The 19,951-nt window shown below is 44.8% G+C and overlaps 1 protein-coding gene across 1 annotated transcript in view; it reads left to right on the top strand.

Annotated features, from left to right (window-relative positions):
• ZNF706 (zinc finger protein 706) overlaps positions 1-19,543 on the top strand; it is a 31,212-nt gene extending 11,669 nt beyond the window's left edge. Inside the window, exon 4 of the mRNA XM_059672058.1 lies at positions 19,343-19,543. The gene's annotated coding sequence lies outside the window, so the exon portion shown is untranslated. The remainder of the gene's footprint in view (positions 1-19,342) is intronic.
• Positions 19,544-19,951: the final 408 nt, after the last annotated feature.

Raw genomic sequence — 19,951 nt, forward strand, 5'->3', positions numbered from 1 at the left:
CATAAGAAGGAGATGACTTAGGAGTTGGAGAGGTTGATCTGTGCCTGAAAGGAGGGGGAGTTCGCTGGGGGAGGAGTAGGAGTGAATAGGGAATCAAAATGAGGATGGCTGAGTGAGCAAAAAGCTCAGTCAAGTACATAAGTTTCTTTGAGAGAAAGTGAGTAGGCCAGCCAGAGCGTAAGGCTTGTGAATGAGAACCTTTGAGCCTACGAATGAGAGTGGGGAACGGTCATTAGAATGGACCCATATTGTGCGATGTGTGCACACTGCAATAAATAGTTCAAATTACTCCTAACACTGTGGGCTAACCCTTTCAGGGTTTGGGGGTGGGGGAGTGACATGTTAGGAAGATAAATATTTACCAGTGATATATTCTGTTACTGGTTTGATAAGAAATTTTTTTTACAAACTCTTGTACTTTCCTTATTTTTTAGCAGAGTATATCATCCATAATCTAACCTCTGATTATTCAAGGTCGTTATGAATGCAGATTTACAGGCAGTAATTTTGCTCTGCTGTAACGCAGTGATACTGCTAGTGCTCAGATGCTATATTTAGGAACGTTTGTCTCTGCACTACATGGTCCCCAGACTACAGTGTCTCTAAATGATATTTATTGTCTTCTACTTTATTATAACAGTAATACCTTCTCATTACATCTAAAAATTTGGAGAATATAGTAAAGTTGAATTTTAAATATTTACCAGGACAGATACTTTTTGATGATTATTCTCTCTCACACATATACACACATCTACACATGCATGCATGCAAACACAGGGTGTCCCCCAAAAATGTATACACACTTTGAATGATTACGAAGTCAGTGTTTACTAACATATAATTCATTTTCAACATTTAAAAGGATCTACAGGAATGAATATTTTTGTTGATGCCTGTTTTCAAACTAATGACTGTTCTGGTCCAGACACTGCTGATAACGCAAAGCAATAGAATCGCAAACATCAAGAGTCATTTCATTCAGTATTTGCACCCTCAATTTGTTGACTGTTGTCGGTTTTGTACCGTAAGCTTTTATCTTTTATGTATAAGTTAATGCATATTTTTGTTTTTATGTAGTTGTGTCTGCATGTTATGGTTTTGTCCTTTGCCATTTCAGTTAACACACATAACAAGAGGGTTTTTTCTCATGTTATAAACTTCTTGTGAAATTTTTGTGGCTGTATAATGATCCATTGGGTAGGTTTGCTATCTTTTTTTAAAAAAACAATTCCCCTGTTTTTAATCTGTGTAGAAGTCTATTTCCAACATTTAAAGATTTTTTAAATTTGATTTTTAGAAAGAAAGGGAGAGAGAGAAACATTGATGTGAGAGCAAAACATTAATCAGCTGCCTCCTGCATGCCCCCTACTGGAATCATGCCCACAACCCGGGCATGTGCACTGACGGGGAATCGACCCCCTTCACCCCTTACCCACCTCTCCCAGGCCTTCACCACTCTCTACTGTCTGTGTCCATGGGCCATGCATACATGTATATAAGTTCCCTAGTTAATCACTTCCCACCCCACCCTTCACCCTCCCCCCCCCCCCGCCTTAAGGGAAATTTGTTATTCAAGACTAATGAAATCTGCTTTTAATGTATTGACACCTGTCTGTTGTGAAGAAATAGGAAAAGTAATTTTTATTATAGTCAGTTCAGAAAGTTACAGTAACAAAATAGCCTTTCATGCTTCTAGATCTTTCTGATCTGCATTTTGTTAGGTTCTGTTATTTAATATTTTCGTGTATGGATTTTATTGTAACAAAATAAACTGTACTTAAGCCTGGCTTTGAGTAGTCAGGAATATTTCTGATAGGAAGAGTTCCTGAAATCGGATAGGAGATTGTAAAACATGAGAATTTAAAGCTGGAGACCCCGTGAGAAAAATGACAAAGTCTAAGTTTAGATTTGGCTCTGTTTCAAAGCTGAGTGAACAGGTTACTTAACCTTTCTGAGCTGTGGTATCTTCTGTCAACTTATAAAATGCAGAAACTAATACCTACCTCAAAGGATTGTTCTACCTGAAAGAGTGACACAAGTATAAATAATTGCCTATCATTGGCGCTCATCCTTCTTTTTGCCCATTTCTTCTTGTGCTTTTCCTCATTGAAATGCTTCCATCTAACCCCAGTCTCTTTCTGTAGAAATTCTACCCATTCTTTAGGGCTCAACTCAAATACTGATTTTATCTTTTCATGAAGCTTAGCACTTTAAGAAAAATGTATTAAATGTGGGAAAGAGAAATACATAGTACTAAAAATGAAACAAGGCTTTTCTCTATAAAAAAATGTCAGGAGACTTGAGTTTTAGGAGGGCAAAGTTCCTAAAAAGTGGTAAAGAAAAAAAGCTTAGTTTTGAGCTAAGCATCAGTAACAAGGAATGTGTGTTCACTAGCACTGCCTTAGCCACTTCTGTTTACTCACCATGTATTTTGTAAAGTCTCATTATAAAAATGAAACAAGCCTAATATGAAATAATATGGAGACATCTGATTTCATTGGGTGTTCACCTGGCCTTGATTAATTACAATTCATAAGGCTGTAAGAATTCACCTTAAATCAGAACCACTGTCATTCTAGGGAAGTGATATAGATGGGAAGCTACCCACGGGACTAGAGGTAGGTAATTTGTTTCTTGATTTTCAAAAAGTACAAAAGAGAACATTGAAGAAAGTGCAGAACTGTATATTTGCTCTTAGTCTCTAGGTAAATACATGCATTATCTTTTTGCTGTGAGCCTCCCTTTTTCTCATTTGGACTAATTTCATGTGCTTTCCCTGGACATGAGGAATTCTCCCGCAGCCCAGTTCCAGGCACATCCCTCTGAAGCTGTCTGTTCTCCATTGCCCACCAGATGAGCCCCCACTCCTGGGCTGTGGCTGGCAGTGCCTCCACAGTCGGGCCCAGCATGCGCTCCAGCCAACCCCTCTGCTGCCGTATCTGATCCCAGGCTCCTGCTAAGGTGAATTATGTGCTGTACTTTAACTCTGACTGCTCTTTCTTACCTCCACACAGTGTTTTGGTCTGTAAGCTAGGATGCCCTCTTTCTCTTCCATTCCTTGGAAATTGTCTCTGGCTTTTCCCGACGCTCCTTAATGTAATAGGATCACTCCTTGCGTAGCCAGTTGGAGTAGTCTATTATCTTTGCATCATTATGTATTCTGTTCTTTCTAGGATTCTTGGAACAGGAATTACTTGTTTTTGTGCCTACTTGAATGTTTATAACCAACCATGTGACTATTTATTATCTTTAAATATAACATTCCCTGAACGACAAGACAAAATTCTTATTCCTTTTGTGGATTACTTTTTAAAAGCTTTTTATTTACTTTTTTAGATGACTGAAGTCATAGGAGTGTTTGTTACAGGCAGTGCCATGCATGTAGAATACTTTATACTTGAAAAAGTATTTTTGCTTTTTTGAAATACATAAAACATCCGCAAAGCATGTTAAAAGTGTAAGATAAGATACATTATGCCCTTGGAAAAGTAAACTTGTAAAGGGTCTGTGGCAACATTTTGTTTTAGTATTTAGCACACGTAGTTTGAAATATGATGCTGGGACTTAGAAGTCAGGACTGAAGAGAGAGATTTGCATTAATCTTCATAACGGTGATCTTTGAAACCTTAGAAATAGGTGATATCTCTAAGACAATATGTAGTCAAAAGAACAGGAAGCTGAGTATAAAACTGAAAAGCCCTCACTGTTATAGGGTGGGTAGAGATGGAGCTAGGAAGAGTAGTCAAAAGAGCAGCCAAAGGGTAAGAAGAGTACCAGGCCAATCTGGGCTCGCAGAAGAGACTGAGCAAGCCTGGGCATTCGGGCAAGAGCTGCCATTCATTCATTGAGTGTCTGCTTTGAGCCAGTGTGTGGATTAAGCACATTCTCAGCAGCAGTGGTCATTATCCCAAATGCTTTCCTGAGGTCAAAGAAGTAGTTTCAGGAAAACAGGAGGGGTAGAAGCTAGGAGGTAAGGAAGGAGCAGATGTAAGGTAGTGTCACATGACATGTGTTCATCCTTGCAATCAAGGCGTCCTTCAGAGCCACCTAGACCACTGACGGCCAGGGAAACCTGTTTGTGGTTGGGCAGAAAAAGTGCTCACAGTTTAAAATGTACTGTAAGGTGTTTATTTTTTAAACACAATAAGCTTAACTTATACTTAAAATGTTGGCATAAAATACTAAGACGTGATTAAATATGCCACATTTAAGTATAGCATCTTAACCTAGCTCTTCGGTGTTTTAGTCCTCTGATATGTGAAATTTACTAGCCTTTATTGGTAGCATGAAAGCAGAGTATTCCTTGAGTTGGTTGGACAGGGAATAGAGATACATTTTTAAGTTTTAAAAAAATATATAGTAGTGGTTATTTTCTTGAAAGAATTTCTAGAAGTGAAATTTCGGGCATGAAAATGCAGCCGCTTTCACACTGGCTGTTCTTTGACATAGGGTACTAGGCCTGTGTCCAGCCTGTTTTGCATGGGGCAGTGGTGGAGACAGTCAGAAGCTCCTGGTAGCACTATGAGCAGGAATTTTTTTTAAGTATGTTAAAGTGCGTTTGTACCGTGTGAAGCCCTTTGAAGTGGTGCTGTAGTGGTTCTCCAGGGCGGTGCCAGCACACTGGTGTGTGGTTTCCAGCTGTGAAAAGCAAATTAACTACTGATCATTTTCTAACTTGAGATGGAGAGGAAGGGAGAGAGGGAGAAGGCAAGAGAGATCAACTTGTTCTACTTATTTACCCATTTATTGGCTGCTGCTTGTATATGCCCTGACCGAGATCAAACCCCTCAGCCTTGGTGTATCGGCCAGGGCAATAGTCCCTTACTTTTCCATTCATGCCATGAAACTGGTTTTCCTTTTGTTTTAATTGGTTCACTGAGTGATGGGTTGATTATTTGGGGTTTTTAAATTCAAAATGCTACTGTTGTTAAATGATTGTTTGCATTGTCTAAAGGGAAAAATTGACAAAGACTGCTCTTGATCTCAACGGGACCTCCTGTTCTTTAAAACAACTCAATATAAAACCCAATTTTAACTGGCCTGTGTTAAGAAAGGCCCTAATAAGAGAGCCTGCTACTTTAAGGGAATAGCACAGCCTATGGTATGTATATCTAGCAACTAAAGTGGTGACACCTTCCGGCCTTTTCTGTTTCTCTTAGGCACAGATTTCGTTCACTGCCGCCAGAGAGGATACTGCCCCACTTATTTTGTCCTTGTATCTTTGGACCTTGAAGTGGGCACCTTAATCCTTTAGTGTCAGTGTCAACAGAATGCTGTCAGTGTCAGGACCACTGTCAGTGTTTTCACACTGGGATCCATGCACAGTTGACCCTTGAGCAAATGCGGGGCTTAGGGGTTCCAACCTGTCTACAGCCAAAAACTGTGTATAACTTAAGTCAGCCCTCTTCATATGCGGGTCCCAACCAAAAACACAGGAAAGGTAAAATGTAATTCTGTCCTGTCATTTACTGCTTCTACCACATGTTTTATTGACCTTTCATTAGTCTCCCAAAAATATAACAATATTTAAATTCTGGTTGTTTTGGGGGGAATGACTGTTTCTTGTCACTTGCGATGAGATAGTATAGCATGAGAATTTAGAACATGGGCTCTAGGCTCACCTGTGTTTTAGTTTCAGCCCTGCCTCCTACCTATGTGATGTTAGATAAGTCGCTCAATCTAGCCAACCTTCAGTTTCATTGGGTAAAGTAGGATGATAATGAGTTAATTACCTTTTAAATGTGATAAAACTATTAAGTGCTTGCTTAGAGCAGAGGATTCACTAAATGTTAACCAAACACAATAAGCAACCTAATTTTCTGACCCTGACAGATAAGCTGCTTGACTATTTGGTGTCTGAATTCAGAGAGTGCCAGGAACTTTGAGAAAGTCACTTGATCCTTCTGAGTTTCAGTAAAATGAAGAATGTGCCTACCTCCCAGGCTTAAATGAGATAACGTCAAAGCACCTGAAGGAATATTTGCTCAACATATAATTACCGAGTGCTTTAGGGGATGCAGCAGGGGACAAAATAAACAGTTTTGGTGTTCATGGGGCTTACACAGAGTAGAGCTAAATTAATACTGATTTTCAATCAGAAAAGGCAAAGAAATGCCACATATTCAAGTTATAAAATCTTAGGAAGAGAGAAGTTTTATTCACAAAATTAATGAAACGTCTAGTCACCAGCAGCTACAGAGATTTTTGTCACTAGTATAAAACAAGTGGCAGTGGTTGGTGATTGTCTACTAGGGCTTCAAAGATACCTGAGTATGGATTTAAAGCCACCTTTCTGGTGCCACGGGCCTTGTGCCTGCATTCACCATGTTTGCCAGTGGTGACTCATTCTGCCAACTCCTGGGACAAATGTGAAATGTAATCTGGATTGTAGCTCTCGTGACCTGGAGCCCTGGTGGTGAGACAAGGGCTCTGAGTACAGGTGGTATTTTAATCTCCCATTAAAGGTCATGCCTGGGAGAGGTATGGGGAGTGAACAGATGGTGTTATATGTGGCCTCAAATAAGATAGTTTGTTTTTCCGCACCATGGTTTATAGTATCACTATTACAAAGTTCTAAGGGGACCCCTGGGAAGCTGCTGCCAAAATAGGATTGTAAGTTTAACAGATGAGGGAATCCACCTCTGAAGCATAAGAGGGAGAACGTGGGGACAGGGTGGGGAAGCCTTCCGACCACGGTGTGGTTCTCACGGTGGAGAAAGGAAGCCCTGAGTAGAAAAGACTCAGATTGCAGTGTATTCTGAGAAAGCTTCTGTCAGGCTATGGAGTGTCTCCAAGCCAGAGTCACCCAGGAGAGGAACCCTGTACAGGACAGGAATAGGCCAGCACCACCCCTGCCCGGCTGTCGGTGGCTGGGGGCCGTGCCCAGGCAGGTGGAGAGCTTGGCCTGAGCACAAAGACGGGGAAGCAATGGGCAATAGTTGGATCTGTTAGTCAGTTAGGCTTCCCACAGCTGGTTGTCTTCAAGGAGATTTGAACAGCACTCTCTCATGGGTGCTGCAGACCCTAAATATATCCTTTTTGGTGGAGGGTGGGGAGATGTGGCATATGAGGTAGCCCTTAGGAATCCTATAGCCAAATAGACTCACATCTAGATCATTGTTCGGTATTGATCACCTATGTGCCAGGCACCGAGGGTGCAACCCCATGCATGATAGAAAGGCCCCTGCCTTCATGCACTTGGTAGTCTGCTGGGCAGACAGGAGAATGCTAGTGCCCTCCTGTAGACAGAGTGGTCACCAAATTCCTCTCGGGGGGCCAGTAACCTGGGCCTCGCAGGCTGAGGAAATAGCAAGTACACAGGCCCTGAGGCAGGAAAGAGGTCAGCCTGTGGTTGGAATGGCAAGAGGGACCATATGCTGGAGTGAAGGGAACATTCCAAGTATGGGGTGGCCTGGATGAGGTTAGAGTAGAGCAGGAGCCAGATAAGACAAGGCCTTGTCAGCTACAGCAAGACTTTCAGACTTTAACATTTTTATTTATTTTTTAAATTTCAGAGAGGAAGGGAGAAAGATTGAAATATCAGTGATAAGAGGGAATCATTGATCAGCTGCCTCCTGCCTACCCCCACTGGGGATCAAACCCGCAACCCGGGCATGTGCCCTGACTGGAAATCGAACCATGACCTCCTGGTTCATAGGTCAACACTGAACCTCTGAGACACCAGCTGGCCTGACTTTATTCGAAGTGCAGTGGGAAGAACTGAAGATGCTCTAAGCAGGGGAGTGATGGGATCCAGTTTACATTTGGTCAAGAGCGCTCTCCTGCAGTGTTGAAGGATAATCTGGAAGTGTGGTCATGGAACAGGTTAGGAGAGACTGACAGTTTTCCAGGTGACGATATTAGAGACTTGGACTTGGATGGTGTCCACAGAGAAGTGGACTGATCTAAAAGGTATTCGAAAGGCAGCAGCATCTGGACCTGCGGTTGGCCTCTCAGGTGTGTGGCTTACCTGGCTGCTTAGTGATGCCATTACTGAGATGGGAGAAGGTACGATCGGGGAGTAAGGACTCAGTTCTGGACATGTTTGGGATGTGCACTAGCCAAGGGGCAATGTCAGGTACGTTGCACTTGAAGCAGTTATATCCAACTGCATGTATGACTCTGGGGGAGACGTTGGGCTGGAGACAAATTCTTGAGTTGTCAACATGTGGGAGGTATTTGAAGCTATAGGATTGGATGCGATCGCTTAGAACAGAGAAGAGGTTCTAAGCCCAAGCCCTGAGGAACCCTGTCAGGAGTTAGGTAGAGGAGGAGGAGGAAGATCCAGGGAGGAGGGCCAAGCAGCCCAGGGAATAGAGCACTTCAGGGAGGAACACTCATTGCTAAACGATGAGGCCAGTAAGACAAAGCTAGAAAATTCTCAACATGAGGGCATATTGGCAATCTGAACACGGTCATTTTCAAGTGAGCGGTGAGGACAAAAGCCAAATTAGTGGGTTTAAGAAAGAATGGGAGGTGGGAAAGTAGAAATAGCATGTGTAGACCTCCCGTTTGAAGAGTTTTATTGTGAAAGGGAACTGCGGGATGGGTTAATCACTGGAGGAGGATGCCAAGTCATGGGCATCTTAAATTTTCATCTACTTGATTGTTGTTTGTTTTTTAAGATAGAATCTGTAAGAACATTGGGACTAAGTCTTCATCACAGAGGTGCCGCCAGCCACCGGGGTCAGCAGGGACTAGGCTGGTCAGAGTGACGGGGCTCTGTCAGCAGGTGGGAGCCCTTGGAAGTTGGTTCTGAGCAGTGTCACTCAGATGTCCCTGACTTAGCTCTGAGGGAGTGAACCCAAATGTCCTCTAAGAATGCCGAGTGACCACCCCACAGGGCCCGCCGCTGAGGAGTACAATGAAAGAACAGCAACTGTTAGAGGCAGAGGCCTGCTCCCACCTCAGCAAATGAGCAGCAGCCACAGGAAGGACAGCCCAGCACTTGGGCCTCGGGAGCACTGAGACCCACAGTGAAACCAGGAATATGAGATCTTTTCAGGGATCCCGCAGCACCCATACTGCGGATAGCACAAGAAGTCATGAGCCAAAAGTCATCTCCTGTCATTTTTGCCGTAAGCGTTTCCCAACCCCTTTATTGCCTGGGGAACAACTGTTTTGCCAGAATGATGGGCTCCAAGCAAGGGCCAGAACTCACCCTGTGAAGATCAGGGGAGATTCAGTAACTTCACCGAGAATGCTTGAAGCTGACATATCAAAGGGTGGGAAAATTGCTTGGGTGAACCTGTAACCCTTGATATTCATAAGAAAACGTGTGTGACATAACTTAGAGCAATTAGAGAATCCCTTAGTTTTGTTTGCATGGGAAAAGGTAAGGAATACGATACAGTAATTCCTCTCTTACCCATGGTGTTGACAGGTTCTCCAACTTTAAGGAAACAGCTTACAACAAAATAACAGTTAAGTTCCTAAGGTATCTCATCAGTGTTATAGTGAAACAGTCTTATTCGAAGAACTATATCTGATTTCAAGTATTAAGCAAAAGGGATTTGAGATGTTAACACCTTGAAGAAATCAGTATTTCACAGGTACCCTAAAACGAGGAGCTCAGGACTGGCACATGGATGCTCTGATATAAGGCATGGCTGAGGAGTAGTGTATGTACAACACTTACAGAAGTGCACAGGGAGAAGCATTGTGGAGACGGTGGAGCAGAAAGAGAATCAAATTATTTCACCCTGGGGGCAGCATAAAGCCATTACCAGCATGTGTAGGCCATGGTTTCCTAGTCCAAGTTCCAAAAAGGTAAGACATAGTAACAAAAATGTATTCCAGCCTGGCTGGCATGGCTAAGGTTGAGCGTCAACCTATGAACCAGGGGATCTTGATTCAATTCCTGGTCAGGGCACATGCCAGGGTTGCTGGCTCGATCCCTGGTGTGGGGTGTGCAGGAGGCAGCAGATCAGTGATTCTCATCATTGATGTTTCTATCTATCCCTCTCCCCCTCTGAAATCAATAAAAATATATCTTTAAAAAATGTATTTCAGTTATCTAAGCCTTTACTAGAATGTTACTCTGCTAAAAGAGTGCATTTGGTAACTTTTGGGCATGTTGACAATTTCACCTCTGAGAAGATGAATGAAAAATGAGGGTCAACTATCTAGATATACTTCTCACCAATAATGAAAAATAATGTCATTGTAGAGTTCGCAATTTCATATAGAAAAGGTATTGAAACTAACAGTGAAAAGTGGTGTGAAAACAAAAAAGAGCAAAAGCTGTGCCGGATTCTAGTGGGAGGGCCTGGGTCAGCGGAACTCACTCGGGCCAGATGGAGTCCAGCTCACGGAGTCTTCGCTTTAATGGGATGTAATGCAAAACGTGTAGAAAACTATAGGTAGGATTTCGTAACTGGTGACTAAAAGGGATTGGGGGCAAGAGAGATGAAGCCCTAAATAAGGCAGTTCTGTCACATAACCACATGTGATTGACAAGAGAAAGAAGGTACTCAGAGGCTCTAGTGGGTGGGGGGGGGGGGGGGTGCCAGGAGGGTGCCTGAAATAGCATCAACTGTAGGACCAGCAGGACAGCCGAAGCTGGTCCCCAGGGCTTTTCAACCAGGGCTAGTTAGGACTTAGACTGTGTTTGGAGAGCAAAGGTCAGGGAGGAGTGTTACTCAAGACAACAGCTGACAGGAAACAGCGGAATACTGTGTAGGGAAGGATCGGTAAAGGAAGACCCCAGAAGTAATGGCAACAGTGCAGAGAGCATGGCTTTGTCAGCGTCTGTTTCTCTGATCCAGGACCAGGCATTTCCTTTGAGTCTGCCGGTCAAGCGCAGACCTGAACTCTGAGGCAGCCCTGGTGTGTCAGGTCTCACACGTTCGCACCCAGCACTGAAAAGCTCTACTCTGAACACACTAACCTGTGCTTGAGCTGCCGACACACATGCCACAAGGTCGCGTGCCACTGGCTGAGGCTGCAGGACATTAGGATCCTCGGGGCTCACAGCCTGAGCATTCCTTTTTATCCACCAAAGCTGCAGCCTAATTTATCGGACAATAGGCAAGGTTGCCTATGGAATAAGGCCTTAAAAATGTAATCCTTTTCTAGTGATTAGATCTGCAGCGATCCTCAGTTCTGCACATAGAAAAATACAGACGCTCAGTCCCCACCACAGCCAGACCAATTCAATCCGATCGCTGGAGAGGGGCCCGGGCATGGCTTGGGTTGTTTTTTGTTTGTTTTTTGTTTTGTTTTGAGCTTTCTAAATTGCCCTGATGTGCAGCCAGGGTGGAGAACCTCTACTGTTTAAACATGAGAAATGTTTCACTTTTTAAAAGGCTCCATTCAATGTGATACCTAGTTCTTTTCAAAGAAAAAAAAATTCCTTTCCACTTCTCTATCAAAATGAGAAAAGATGAAACAAACATGGTTAAAAGAACATTTTCTATAGGTAGCTGTACAGTGTGCTTATGCCTCGAGGCCCTAAATGCTTACCTTCAGAACACTGAAAAGACTTGCACATGTAACTGAATAGCCCTAGGTTCGTACAGCTCATGAGACACGAGAATGGCCAAAGGGCAGGAAACAAGGAAATGTCAACCTGTTGTCCAAAAGGTGACTCATGGACAGTATAAGCCAGTAAGCTTGAATTCGTTTCCTGGAAAAACCACAGAATTCCAAATTTAAAAAAGTCTGTGAGGCTTCCAAAAGGAATCAGTAAGGTGGGAAGACCTTTCCTGTTTGGGTAGATGGCGTGGGGGGAGGGGGGGGGCGCTGGTGATGGGGTCCTCCCTCCATCTATCCAGATCACACAGCATCTCACGTTCTATCCACAGGATGTCTAGTCCTCTTTCTAGTTCTAAGATTCTTCGAAAGCTCCAGTTGTAAACCTCTTTATCATGGAAGTGGATTTTAATATAAAGAATATTGTCCCAAGGGATGCTATACTCCAGCCCAGGAATATATATGTGTGGGGGGCAGGGGGGGCGGGGGGAGGGGGGACAGCCGGATACAGATTCTCCCACATTACTTCTCTCCGAAGCTCTCCCTCTCCCCAGACACTGAAACCAGATGCAACAGACTTGCTTTGGTCATTGGTCTCTTAGTCCAACCTCAGCTGTTGTTTTCATCTTTAACCTTCGTTGCCTCACTTGTGCTCAGTTCTTATCCAGATAACATAACAGAATCATTTCACAGAGCTGACCTGGCCTTTCTTCCCTGCGGACATCCGAGGCCCAGGCTGCGGCCACGCTGTGTGCATCCATGTTCTCTGTCCGCGCACGTTCCCCAGGCAGACTCTGAGTGCCTTCTGGAGACGCCCCTGAAGACTGCATTGGAGGAGGTCAGCTTCCCAAAGACTCCTCTGTAGAAAAATCCCATGTGTATCCCTTACTAAGCCCAGTTTTCCAGTCACATGAATTTTCTGGAGTATTTTTGGAGAAAACCAGATATACTGAGGAACTGCTGGGTAGATCCTTTACAAACGTCTTTACCCCAGATGTAGGCAAAGTTAAATTTATTCTTGGCATATAAATCATCAGAATAAGAAGGTAGCATTGAGTCAAGAAGGTGCTTTTGTTCAACTGCATCTAACAGAGACCCTCAGCTTAAGCACTGTTGAGGCTTGTCTCTCTCTCCCCTAAAAGTCTAAAGGTCTGCCCCTTAGGACTAGTGCAGTGTCTGCACGGGGTCAGGGACCCCGGCTCCTCACCGCTTCGTTATCCATCAGGGAGGGCCCAGGTGGCCCACTGCACCCACATGCAGGCAGGAGAGAGGCAGGGCATGGCCTCCGCCCAGACGCAGCACCCAGTGCTTAGACACACGCACGCACGAGCTCCAGCCACTCCAGCTGGGGAGTGGCTTTATTTTGGGCAACCAGTGAAAACATTCTGTGAAGAGGAGAACAGACAAGGGGAAAGACAAGTAGTCTCTCTAGCGTACCCCTGGAAAAGGAACATTTCAGAGGGGGGGAGGGCCAGGAATCCTGACATCTGGCTGAAGTCTCTGAGTCACAGCCAAGGCGTGTGCCCTCCCCGCTCCTCCTGTAGAGGGAACACTCCACTATCACCAGGCCGGCCGCTCCTCCGCTCCTCCCCGGACTTGGCCCTGGGGCGTGAGGTGGCCTTGAGGTCAGCAGTCTCTGACCCACCGTCAGAGCCAGCCCACGGCCTCACTGGGACATCACAGAAACCACAAGCCTGGGCTGGAAGGTGGTCAGAAACCGGAGAAGATTCTCCCAGCAGCCAGGCTAATTAGGAGGAGGACCTGCTTTCCACCTGCCTCGTCAATATGTGCACATCCGTTCTCATCATTACATGCCTCGTCTGCCGCACAAGCGTTTTCCATCAATTCCTGGGCGCTGCGCTTCCAGCACTCTCTCCTAAGTGCTCCTTTCTTACTCCTCCAGCTGCTTAAAACAATTTTCTCAAGCATTTGAACAAACCCACATACACTCCCCTCCCATGCTTTTTGTTGTTTAAACAAAGAGAATGCTGCTCTCAGTGTGTGTTTTTGGAGAAAAGCCAGAGAGCCCTGACCAGTTTGGCTCAGTGGCTAGAGCGTCGGCCTGTGGACTGAAGAGTCCCAGGTTCGATTCTGGTCATGGGCATGTACCTTGCTTGCAGGCACATCCCCAGTGGGGGGTGTGCAGGAGGCAGCTGATGGATGTTTCTCTCTCATGGATGTTTCTAACTCTATCCCTCTCCCTTCCTTTCTGTAAAAAATCAATAAAATATATTTAATAATAAAAAAAAAAAGCCAGAGACTTGGCCGACTAGCTCAGTTGGTTGTAGCATTGTCCCATGCACCAGAAGGTCTTGGGTTTGATGCATTCTCTCTCCCCCTCCCCTCCCCTCCCCTCTCCCTGCCTCCATCTCTAAAAAAGAATTGCAGAATATGTTAAGTTCACTTGCCACACTGACACTCACTGATTAGCAGAATTAAGCTTCTCCCTTCCCTTTCCAACCCCTTAAAAAAAAAAAAAAAAAGCCAGAGCCGGCTCTGTCCTCAGGGCCACGTGGCAGATCGAAAATCGCACACTCTTTCTACCTGTGCGGAGCTTAATTAGTTTAGGTGGGAGTCTGCCAAGGAACGCCCGGCCTCCCAGGCGCAGTCTGCCGCAGAGCTCCCCAGTGCGACTCCAAACAGCGCTGCTTGTGGTTGTGATGCCAACTGCATTATGGGACAACAGCGCTGCCTCTCACCTCAGAAGGAAACGAATAATAGGACCCTCGTTTGGTGATATTATTAAACTGAGGCGTGAGGCGTTAAGTCTCTGAGAATGAACTAAAACTGGGTCCGATCTCTCGGTGCTGCTAATGTAAGATGTGAAAAGAATGGGTATGTGTGTGGGTAAGAGAATGGACATCTAAATTTAACCATGTGCCAAGTGTTCTTCTTGCCACAGTCCAAGATTGTCCTAAACTTTGATTTGATAGAATTATTTTCCACATTTCCTTTGGAATTCTTTCCTGCCTCTGGGTCTTTTGCTCTGAGGTAAGGATTGGGAGTGCAGATCTTTCTTACATAATCTCTAGGTCTTATGTTTCTGTTCTCTACCTGAAGATTCGTAATACCACTTTGATTCTACCCCTGTAAAGAAAAACAATCTCTCATTCCTGCTACTTAAATATTAGGTACTTAAGATTAAAGGGGTTGTACGTAAATATTGTTACCCAGAAGCCTTCTGAATATTTCATTTCTAACAGAAATGCTCAACGTTTTAAAGCAACCTTCTCCATTATAAAACAATTTGAAAAGGGGAAAAAAAAAATCCCACGAGGGTAACAAGGGCTGGGTTTTTTGTTTGTTTTTTGTAGGAAAAGGTGGTTTTCACAGAAAGTACTGCTATCAGTTTATAAGACTGCTAGAAAATAGATTCTATTAAAAATAGCCACGAGCCCAATCATTGGTTTAAAGGTGCTTTAGGAGGGAGTATAAATGTTCAGTACTTTTAACATGGATTAGCATGTATCTGGAGGAGCTTTTTAAAGAAAAAAATCACAAGTTTTATAAAATTGAAGAAACTGAAACTGTGTCATTTATAATGTAAAATTAATGCAGTTGAAATTTAATGGTTGACTCATCACTCCCACATTTGTATTTAGTTCTCTTGAGCTCATATGGTTTTCTTTAAAAATTGGTGATATCAGCTAAATGGGACTATTTCCCACTCCTACTCACTGAGAAAAGTGCTTTTGTGAACATGTCAGCTCTGTTCCATCATTGCATGCCATCACCGAGTGACACAGAAGCAGGCTGGCTGCTCACACGCCCTCACCAACATTAGCACAGGTTCAGGACCACAGTCCCAGTAAGACAACCCTAAAGCTTCCATCTGTCTAGCACAGAGGGGTTCAGCAACTTGCAGCTGAGCCTAGAACCCAGGTCTGGGGGATGCCCAAGCGCTTTTCACAGCCTGCATTGCTGCCACTCACCAGGACCTTCCATGGGTGCCATGCTAATTAGGAGGCAGTTTCACAAGGGTCCTGTCAGAGCCCTCCACATATGTACAGTAAAGCCAGCGCCTTCTCTCCCTAAATCTGCTCAGCTCTGCTCTTTGCAGTCCAGTTAGGTTTCTTCAGCCTAAGCAGTCCCATCACTACCCCCTGTGACGTGCTTTCTAGTTACCTCTTCTGGACGCATTCCACTGATACTTTCCAATCCTCAGTACCCCTTTTATTCAAAGGGGACCCACCCCAAATGGGACTCCTCCAACTTGTCCCTCTGCTGTCATCCCACTGCCGTCCTTCCTGTCTCCCCGCCCTAAAAACTCAGTCACTTGGCCTCCCCTTCTTCCCTCCCAATCCAGCCTCCAAGCAGTTCCTCCCACACTCTCCCTCTTCCCATTTCCACTACTCAGTATTCTTCCTCTTGACTTGGAAATAGTCCCTTTGCAGGTTTGCTTGTCTGGTGTGTCCAGAAATGCTTGTCTAAACTCCAGTAGCTGTACACAGTCTAATTGCTGTTGGTTTACCCACACTTCCCCCACCCCCCGCCCGGACAAAGAAGTCACAGTCCTGGGTTGGGGTTCTGCTGCGCCTCTGCCAGCTGTCTTTACTAGTAGGTACATGATTTACCTTTTCCTGCGTGTAAGATGAAGATGTTGAGCAACACGATCTCTAAAGAGATACCGCTAATTCTAAGGCGCTATGTGTCTCTCCATTCCAATCTGCTTCCAGAGAAATCTTCCTAAAACACTCATCTGTTCTTTTTTTTTTTTCTGCAAAATCCTCCAGTTGCCCCTCCTTTCACATACTTCCTTAGCTTGGCACTCAGGCCCCAGACAGGTTGGTGCTAAACACTCCTACCTGATCATCCTATTGTCTTCAGGAGCCCACACTCAGCTACAGTGAACTCAGCGACTCCCTTTCTGGTACACTTGTGCCAAGTTTCCTACCTCTTTCTGTGGCACCAAAAGCTTCTCCCTTGTCCTACAGGTGGAATACATGCCATGTCTTTGCAAGCTGCTTGAAAGCAGGGGATACTCTTTCTTCATCCTTGTCTTCACACAACACCTCGCACTTAGGAGGCACGTGGTAAATGGCTGTTGTATAAATGTATTCGCCCAAAACTGCCCTAAAATCTTTGGGCCTTCACATCATGTTCTTGACTCACACTGGGCTTCCCGTCAAATAAAACCCTTAAGCATTTTAAAAGCACAGTCTTAACTAAGCAACTTATCTTCATCTTTTCCTTTTGTCCACTTTGAACTGATATTTAGAACTTCATCCACATCCATTGTTCTTAACTGAATAGACCTTTTTTGACTCTTGATGCTCTTGTCTAGTCTACTGGCTGCCCACTGTGGTCCACAGGTGTGATGTGTACACTGACTGTTTCATTAAACAATGAAATGATGCAAATGTTGAACAGGAGGAAGACCAGTGGATTGCTTGATTGGCACCTCATTCTCTATCTTCTTATCTAGCAGTCTTTGGATATGTCATTTAACCACATGTCACTAGCTGCTCATTTTATTTCAATTAATTGTGTACATAGACAGAATTGGAGAATACTCATTCATTGAACTCGTTATCGAGAACAGTCATATCCAAGGCAGTGTGCTGGGCTTTGTGTAATAAAAAGCAATGATTACAGTTAGGCCCCTGTCCTCTGAGCCACAAAGAGCAAATAAGGGCTTCCAATTGCATGGTCAGGGTGACTGCCCCAGTCCTCACCATGCTCAGCGGAGACCAAGGTGTACCACTCAGTCATTTTAAGGACATAACCAAGAAGTTGCTTACATTGCTTCTATTTATATCACATTGGCCTGACTTAGTCACATGACTACACCCAGGCTGAAAGGGAGTTTGGGAAATGTAGTCTTTTCACTGGTAACCCCATGCCCAGCTAAACCTATTACTTTTGAAGAAGGAGGAACCTGATACTATTGGGAAAACAACTAAACAGTGAACCACAAAGAGAAAAAGAAGAATTCCACATGAGAAGAAAAACTGTAAGAGAGGGAGGTGATTGATTAATTATATCTCAACAGAGTGGAAGTTACCAGGAGCATAGATTTGGATTAAGCAGAACAAAATTAGAACTCTTAAAGAACAAGTGGGCTGTCTTGAGAATTAGAGTTCTCCACCTCTGAAAAGGATTTAGGGAATAGTCAGAAGAATTTACACTCAGAGGAAAGCTGGATAAAAGGTCAGCCTTGAAGACTGAATAGCTGTGTGATTGTGGGTGAAATAGAGAGGAAAGGTCAGGAGACAGGCAGCGTAAACTGCCAGGAAACTACAACACCAGCCCTGGTGTGAGGCAGAAGGGGTGGAAGCAGACAGAATGGACTGGAAGGAACAGTGAATAAAGAGCTTGGCTGTCCACATGGAACTACAGGTGCAATGTGTGCCCTGTGCCCCTGGAGGTGAAACTGATTTATGTCTCTCTGAAGGTACCTGGGGGCAGGGAAGGCAGGGAGCACATGAGCTTGGCCCTCTTAGAGATGCAGAAAGGTGGGCTCCAGGAGGCCCCTTCTTTGCGTGCCAGGTGTGGGCCTTACTGCATCTTCCCGAGCCCAGGGAAGGGAAGCCGGCCCCCCTGCGTAAAACAACGGGCATCATGACGGGCTCTGCTCCTGGGGAAGTGGGTTCTTCATGAGCAAGTGCTTTTCTCACTCTGTCCTGGTTCTCGCTTCTATTTAAACTCAAAGCGTTGCCGAATTTTAAAGTAATGTGGCCTGCTTTTCCCTGCTGCCCTTCAGTTCACCACAGGTATTTAATCTGTTTGTTCTGAAGAGGCAACTGTTCTCTGGACTTCTATGTGCTCTGATAGCAAATGTTTTGTGTCACAATAAAAATTATCCCTTCTGATGGATGCCACGGTTGCTTTGTGCTCTGTCCAAGAATGTCATTTCACATCTGCTACATTGCAGCATTTCCCCCACTAAGATTCCATGGGTGGCCAGTTTGTATTCCAAACCCAGGGAGTCAAAGTCTGGAGCTCCCAATGGCTGTTAGGGTCGTGTCTCAAGGGGCAGAGCCACAGAGCAACATTCTTCTCAAACAGCCCCTGCGGATCCCTGGGAAAAGGGAAGGAGGCCTGAAAGGAAAGGCTTCCACTGCGGTCCCTCTCTCCCCTGTGTATCTGAGGCACTTTGGTCTCGAAGGTGGGAGCACCAGTAGTGTTGGCACAATCACAGGAGCTTCCTTGTGTAGGGCACCCACTGTGTGCCACGCCCCAGCTGAGGTCTTCTGTGCATTATCTCCTTTACCCCTTGTAAGGGCCCTTTGAGACAGGTTTCTTCAAAGCTCTCATTTTATAGACAAGGAACTGAGCTCAGAGAGGTTAAGTGACTTGTGCAAGGTCACACAGGACTCAAACCTCACTCTGTTGGACTCTAGAGCCCAAGCTCTTAATCACTACACGGTATTCTTTCGATGGAGTTCACACTGGTGCAGCATAGACTGTGTCTCTGCCTTTCAGCATGTAAGCCACGACCGTTTCCAGGAGCTCAGTGAGAACCTGCAGAGCCCGAAGGGAGGTGGAGGGCATGGAAGAGGAGCTAGCTGGGGGAACACAGAGGCAATTCCAGCCTTCAGGTGCACCCGACTCACTCCATGGAAATCGAGTGGCATAGGGGTGAAGAGCACAGGCGCTGGAGGCACCTTGTGTGACCTTGGCCACGGCAGTAATCATTTCTATGCCATAGCCTTCCTCTTTTTCCAAGTAATGACTGCCAGCTTTTAGCTGGTCACATAGCCTTCCAAAATAAAGACTACAATTCCCAGCCTCCCCTGCAGTGATGTACAGCCATATAACTATGTCTGGCCAATGAGATATAAGCTGATGCTATAAGGTCACTTCCTGAAAAGGTCAGCTGGCATATACCATTTGCTCCTTTTTTCTTTTTTGTTTTTTCTTCCAGTCTTCTGCCTGGAAAGTGGATATGATGTCTGGTATCTAGCTGCCATTTTGGACATGAAGATGAGGGCAACACCCTAAGGATGGGAGAACTGTGAGCCGGAAGGTGCCTGTGTCCCTAAAGACTTCATGAGCAAAGCCACCATACCAGTCCTTGACTACCTACTTCTGTACTTTCACATAAGAAAGGAATAAACAAAAGAAAGGAATAAACAACTATCTTATTTAAGCCACCGTTATTTAGGGCCTTCATTGCTCATGGTTGAGCCTAATCCTTTTTTTTTAATCCTCACTTGAGGATATGTTTGTTTTTTATTTTTATTGATTTTAGAGAGAGGAAGGGAGAGGGATAGAGAGATCGAAATATCAATGGATGAAAGAGGAACATTGATCAGCTGCCTCCTGCACACCCTCTACTGGGGATTGAGCCCACAACCCAGACATGTGCCCTGACCAGGATCAAACAGTGACCTCCTGGTTCATTGGCTGACATTCAACCACTGAGCCACACTGGCCAGGCTGTTTATTATTTTAGATTGATTTGAGAGAGAGAGAGAGAGAGAGAGAGACATTGATCAGTGGCCTCCTGCATGTACCCCAACCAGGGATTGAA

The sequence above is a fragment of the Myotis daubentonii genome, chromosome 17, assembly GCF_963259705.1.
Source record: "Myotis daubentonii chromosome 17, mMyoDau2.1, whole genome shotgun sequence".
Classification (NCBI taxonomy): domain Eukaryota; kingdom Metazoa; phylum Chordata; class Mammalia; order Chiroptera; family Vespertilionidae; genus Myotis; species Myotis daubentonii.